Raw genomic sequence first — 7,543 nt, 5'->3', positions numbered from 1 at the left:
TAGATAGATCTTGGTGACACGTAGGAAAATTTTGAATTTCTGCTACGTTCCCCAACAGTGGCATCATGAGCTAGGTCTATTGCGTAGATTCTTTGCACGAGTTGAACACAAAGTAGTTGTGGGCGTTGATCTTGTTCAATATGCTTACCGTTACTAGTCCAATCTTGTTTCGACGGTATTGTGGGATGAAGCGGCCCGGACCGACCTTACAAGTACACTTACGTGAGACAGGTTCCACCGACTGACGTGCACTTGGTGCATAAGGTGGCTAGCGGGTGCAAGTCTCTCCCACTTTAGTCGGAACGGATTCGATGAAAAGGGTCCTTCTGAAGGGTAAATAGCAATTGACATATCACGTTGTGGTTTCTGCGTAGGTAAGAAACATTCTTGCTAGAAACCCATAGCAGCCACGTAAAACATGCAAACAACAATTAGAGGACGTCTAACTTGTTTTTGCAGGGTATGCTATGTGATGTGATATGGCCAAGAAGAATGTGATGAATGATATGTGATGTATGAGATTGATCATGTTCTTGTAATAGGAATCACGACTTGCATGTCGATGAGTATGACAACCGGCAGGAGCCATAGGAGTTGTCTTTATTTATTGTATGACCTGCGTGTCATTGAACAACGCCATGTAATTACTTTACTTTATTGCTAACCGGTAGCCATAGTAGTAGAAGTAATAAGTTGGCAAGAAAACTTCATGGAGACACGATGATTGAGATCATGATGATGAAGATCATGGTGTCAGGCCGGTGACGATGATGATCATGGAGCCCCGAAGATGGAGATCAAAAGGAGCAAAATGATATTGGCCATATCATGTCACTATTTGATTGCATGTGATTTTTATCATGTTTATGCATCTTGTTTGCTTAGAACGACGGTAGTAAATAAGATGATCCCTTACAACAATTCCAGGAAGTGTTCTCCCCTAACTGTGCACCGTTGCTAAAGTTCGTCGCTTCTAAGCACCATGTGATGATCGGGTGTGATGGATTCTTACGTTCACATACAACGGGTGTAAGACAGATTTACACACGCGAAACATTTAGGGTTAACTTGACGAGCCTAGCATGTACAGACATGGCCTCGGAACACAGAGACCGAAAGGTCGAGCATGAGTCGTATAGTAGATACGATCAACATGAAGATGTTCACCGATGATGACTAGTCCGTCTCACGTGATGATCGGACACGGCCTAGTTGACTTGGATCATGTAATCACTTAGATGACTAGAGGGATGTCTATCTGTGTGGGAGTTCATAAGATGAACTTAATTATCCTGAACATAGTCAAAAGATCTTTGCAAATTATGTCGTAAGCTCGCGCTTTAGTTCCACTGTTTAGATATGTTCCTAGAGAAAATATTGTTGAAAGTTGACAGTAGCGATTATGCGGACAATAGAAAGCTTATGTCCTTAATGCACCGCTCAGTGTGCTGAACCCCAAACGTCGTTTGTGGATGTTGCGAACATCGGACATACATGTTTTGATAACTACGTGATAGTTCAGTTAAACGGTTTAGAGTTGAGGCACCAAAGACATTTTCGAAACATCGCGGAACATATGAGATGTTTCGAGGGCTGAAATTGGGATTTCAAGCTCGTGCCCATGTCAAGAGGTATGAGACCTCCGACGATTTTCTTAGCCGGCAAACTAAGGGAGAAAAGCTCAATCGTTGAGCTTGTGCTCAGATTGTCTGAGTGCAACAATCACTTGAATCGAGTGGGAGTTGATCTTCCAGATGAGATAGTGATGTTTCTCCAAAGACATTGCCACCAAGCTGCTAGAGCTTCGTGATGAACTATAACATATCAGGGACAAAGATGATGATCCTTGAGGTATTCGCGATGTTTTGACACCGCGAAAGTAGAAATCAAGAAGGAGCATCAATTGTTGATGGTTGGTGAAACCACTAGTTTCAAGAAGGGCAAGGGCAAGAAGGGATACTTCATGAAACGGCCAATCAGCTGCTGCTCTAGTGAAGAAACCCATGGTTGAACCCAAACCCGAAACTAAGTGCTTCTGTGATAAGGGGAATAGACACTAGAGCAGAATTACCCTAGATACTTGGTAGATGAGAAGGCTGGCAAGGTCGATAGAAGTATATTGGATATACATTATGTTAATGTGTACTTTACTAGTACTCCTAGTAGCACCAGGGTATTAAGATACTGGTTCAGTTGCTAAGTGTTAGTAACTCGAAATAAAAGAGCTACGGAATAAACAGAGACTAGCTAAAGGTGAGCTAACGATATGTGTTGGAAGTGTTTCCAAGTTTGATGTGATCAAACATTGCACGCTCCCTGTACCATCAAGATTAGTATTAAACCTGAATAATTGTCATTTGGTGTTTGCGTTGAGCATAGACATGATTGGATTATGTCTATCGCAATACGGTTATTCATTTAAGGAGAATAATGGTTACTCTATTTATTTGAATAATACCTTCAATGGTCATGCATCTAAAGGAATGGTTTATTGAATCTCGATCGTAGTGATACACATTTTCATGCCAAAATATATAAGATAGTAATGATAGTACCACCTACATGTGGCACTGCCATGTAAGTCATATTGGTATAAAACGCATGAAGAAGCTCCATGTTGATGGATCTTTGGACTCACTCGTTTTTGAAAAGTTTGAGACATGCAAACCATGTCTATTGGTGTATAAGCATGAAGAAACTCCATGCAGATGGATCGTTTGGACTCACTTGATTTTGAATCACTTGAGATATGCAAATCATACCACATGGGCAAGATGACTGAGAAGCCTCGTTTTCAGTAAGATGGAACAAGATAGCAACTTGTTGGAAGTAACACATTTTGATGTGTGCAGTCCAATGAGTGCTGAGGCATGCAGTGAATATTGTTATGTTCTTACTTCACAGATGATTCGAGTAGATACTGAGTATATTTACTTGATGAAACACAAGTCTGAATTATTGAATGGTTCAAGTAATTTCAGAGTGAAGTTGAAGATCATCATGACAAGAGGATAAAATGTCTATGATATGATTATAAAGATGAGTATCTGAGTTACGAGCTTTGGCACGCAACAAAGACATTGTGGAAATTGTTTCACAATTAATACCGCCTGGAACACCATAGTGTGATGGTGTGTCCGAACATCATAACAGCACCCTATTGGATATGGTGCGTACCATGATGTCACTTATCGGATTACCACTATCGTTCATGGGTTAGGCATTAGAGACAACCGCACTCATTTTAATAGGGTACCACATAATTCCGTTGAGACGACACCGTTTGGAGAAACCTAAGTTGTCATTTCTTAAAGGTTTGGGGCTGCGACGCTTATGTGAAAGAGTTTCAGGTTGATAAGCTCGAACCCAAAGCGGATAAAATGCATCTTCATAGGACACCCAAAAAAACAGTTGGGTATACCTCCTAATTCAGATCCGAAAGCAATAGGGATTGTTTCTTGAATCGGGTCCTTTCTCGAGGAAAAGTTCGTCTCGAAAAGTTGAGTGGGAGGATGGTGGAGACTTGATGAGGTTATTGAACCATCACTTCAACCAGTGTGTATCAGGGCACAGGAAGTTGTTCCTGTGTCACCTACACCAATTGAAGTGGAAGCTTATGATAGTGATCATGAAGTTTCGGATCAAGTCACTACCGTACCTCGTAGGACGACAAGGACGCGTACTGCTTCGGAGTGGTACGGTGACCCTGTCTTGAAGGTCATGTTGCTAGACAACAATGAACCTACGAGCTATGGAGAAGCGATGGTGGGCCCAAATTCCGACAAATGGTTAGAAGCCATGAAATCCGAGATAGGATCCATGTATCAGAACAAAGCATGGACTTTGGTGGACTTGCCCGATGATCGGCAAGCCATTGAGATAAATGGATCTTTAAGAAGAAGACGGACGTGGATGGTAATGTCACCATCTATGAAGCTCGACTTGTGGAGAAGAGTTTTTTCACAAGTTCAAGGAGTTGACTACGATGAGATTTTCTCATCTGTAGCGATGCTTAAGTCCGTCGGAATCATGTTAGCATTAGCTGCATTTATGAAATCTGGCAGATGGATGTCAAGATGAGTTTCCTTACCAGTTTTCGTAAGGAAAGGTTGTATGTGATACAATCAGAAAAGTTTTGTCGATCCTAAGGATGCTAAAAGGTATGCTGGCTCCAGTGATCCTTCTAAGGACTGGAGTAAGCATCTCGGAGTTGGAATGTGCGTTTTGATAAGATGATCAAAGATTTTGGGTTTATACAAAGTTCATGAGAAACTTGTATTTCCAAAGAAGTGAGTGGGAGCACTATAGAATTTCTGATAAGTATATGTTGTCGACATATTGTTGATCAAAAAAGATGTAGAATTTCTGGAAAGCATATAGGGTTATTTGAAAGGTGTTTTTCAATAGAAAACCTGGATTAAGCTACTTGAACATTGAGCATCAAGATCTATGAGGATAGATCAAAAATGCTTAATGGTACTTTCAAATGAGCATATACCTTGACATGATCTTGAAGGTGTTCAAGATGGATCAGTCAAAGAAGGAGTTCTTACCTGAGATGTAAGGTATGAAGATAAGACTTAAAGCTCGACCACGGCAGAAAAGAGAGAAAGGACGAAGGTCGTCCCCTATTCTTTAGACGTATGCTATGCTATGTGTCGTACCTGATGTGTGCCTTGCCACATGTCTGGCAAGAGGGTACAAAGGTGATCAAGGAGTGGATCACCAGATAGCGGTCAAAATTGTCCTTGGAGTAATAAGGATTTATTTCTCAATTATGGAGGTGATAAAGAGTTCGGCGTAAAGGGTTACGACGATGCAAGCTTTAACACCTATCTGAATGACTCTGAGTAGCAAACCGGATACGTATAGTGGAGCAACCATTTGGAGTAGCTTCAAGTGGAGCATGGAAGCAGCATTTACAATATGACATAGAGATTTGCGAAGTACATACGGATCTGAATTTTGCAGACCCGTTGACTAAAACCTCTCTCAAGCAAAACATGATCAAACCCCAGAACTCATTGAGTCTAAATCACATGATGATGTGAACTAGTTTAATGACACTAGTAAACTCTTTGATGTTGGTCACATGGCGATGTGACATGTGAGTGTTAATCACATGACGATGTGAACTAGATTATTGACTCTAGTGCAAGTGGGAGACTGTTGGAAATATGCCCTAGAGGCAATAATAAATTAGTTATTATTATATTTCCTTGTTCATGATAATCGTTTATTATCCATGCTATAATTGTATTAATAGGAAACACAGATACATGTGTGGATACATAGACAACACAATGTCCCTAGTAAGCCTCTAGTTGACTAGCTCGTTGATCAATAGATGGTTACGGTTTCCTAACCTTGGACATTGGATGTCATTGATAACGGGATCACATCATTAGAAGAATGATGTGATGGACAAGACCCAATCCTAAGCCTAGCACAAAGATCGTAGTTCGTATGCTAAAGCTTTTCTAATGTCAAGTATCATTTCCTTAGACCATGAGATTGTGCAACTCCCGGATACCGTAGGAATGCTTTGGGTGTACCAAACGTCACAACGTAACTGGGTGACTATAAAGGTGCACTACAGGTATCTCCAAAAGTGTCTGTTGGGTTGGCATGAATCGAGACTGGGATTTGTCACTCCGTGTAAACGGAGAGGTATCTCTGGGCCCACTCGGTAGGACATCATCATAATGTGCACAATGTGACCAACAGGTTGATCACGGGATGATGTGTTACAGAACAAGTAAAGAGACTTGCTGGTAACGAGATTGAACAAGGTATCGAGATACCGACGATCGAATCTCGAGCAAGTACAATACCGCCAGACAAAGGAAATTGTATACGAGATCGATTGAGTCCTTGACATCGTGGTTCATCCGATGAGATCATCGTGGAACATGTGGGAGCCAACATGGGTATCCAGATCCCGCTGTTGGTTATTGACCGGAGAACGTCTCGGTCATGTCTGCATGTCTCCCGAACCCGTAGGGTCTACACACTTAAGGTTCGATGACGCTAGGGTTGTATGAATATGAGTATGCAGCAAACCGAATGTTGTTCGGAGTCCCGGATGAGATCTCGGATGTCACGAGGAGTTCCGGAATGGTCCGGAGGTAAAGATTTATATATAGGAAGTCTTATTTTGGTCGCCAGAAAAGTTTCGCACTTTATCGGTATTGTACCGGGAGTGCCGAAAGGGGTCCGGGGGTCCACCGGGGGGGTCCACCTGCCCCGGGGGGCCACATGGGCTGTAGGGGGTGCGCCTTGGCCCATATGGGCCAAGGGCACCAGCCCCAAGAGGCACATGCGCCAAGGAGACTTGGAGAGGGGAGAGTCCAAAGAGGGGAAGGCACCTCCGAGGTGCCTTGGGGAGGATGGACTCCTCCCCCCTCTTGGCCGCACCCCTTCCTTGGAGGAAGGGGCAAGGCTGCGCCCTCCCCCTCTCTTGCGCCTATATAAAGGGAGGGGAGGGAGGGGTGGCCGCACCCATAAGCCCTGGCGCCTCCCTCCTCCCTACAACACCTCCTCCTCCTCCCATAGTTGCTTAGCAAAGCCCTGCCGGAGTTCTGCTGCATCCACCACCACGCCGTCGTGCTGCTGGATCTTCATCAACCTCTCCTTCCCCCTTGCTGTATCAAGAAGGAGGAGACTTCATCCGCTCCGTATGTGTGTTGAACACGGAGGTGCTATCTGTTCAGCACTAGGTCATCGGTGATCTGAATCACGGTGAGTACGACTCCATCAACCCCGTTCTCTTGAACGCTTCCGCTTAGCGATCTACAATGGTATGTAGATGCACTCTCCTTACCCTCGTTGCTGGTTCCTCCATAGATAGATCTTGGTGACACATAGGAAAATTTTGAATTTCTGCTACGTTCCCCAACAGGCTTATGCTGTCCACTGTCTCGGGGGAACTGCCAGAGCTTGGTGGGATGGATTCAAGGTCATGCAAGCTGGGCAAGCAATCACTTGGAATGACTTCAAGGCAGAATTCTGCAAGGCCCATATTCCTTCTGGAATCACGGCCATAAAAAAGCATGAGTTCCAAGCGTTGAAGCAAGGATGTGGCACTACCAAGGAGTACATGCAGAAGTTCAGTGTTCTATCAAGGTATGCTCCTGAGGATGTCAGCACTGATGCTGCCAAAATAAAGCACTCATGCTTGAAGACAAGCGGCATGCTCTAGAAGATACTCGCAAGCGCAAGCTGGCCAGCAAAGCAAGCTCCAGTAACCAGAAGCCTCGCCCATGGCAGCCAGCCCCAAACAGGCCAACCTATTAGCATCCAAAAGCTCCTGCACCCCGCACCAACTATCAGCCTCAGCAGTATGCCAACTAAGGGAGTCCTGGATTAAGGGTCCTTGGATAGCCGGACTATTAACATGGGCTAGACTATTGGGCTATGAAGATACAAGATAGAAGACTTCTTCCCGTGTCTGGATGGGACACCCCTTTGCGTGGAAGGCAAGCTTGGCGATTCGGTTATGTAGATTCCTTTCTCTGTAACCGACTTTGTACAACCCTAGTCC

The sequence above is a fragment of the Triticum aestivum genome, chromosome 4B, assembly GCF_018294505.1.
Source record: "Triticum aestivum cultivar Chinese Spring chromosome 4B, IWGSC CS RefSeq v2.1, whole genome shotgun sequence".
NCBI classification, from domain to species: Eukaryota; Viridiplantae; Streptophyta; class Magnoliopsida; order Poales; family Poaceae; genus Triticum; species Triticum aestivum.
The sequence above is the reverse complement of the archived record's forward strand: the minus strand, read 5'-3'. Positions refer to the sequence as shown.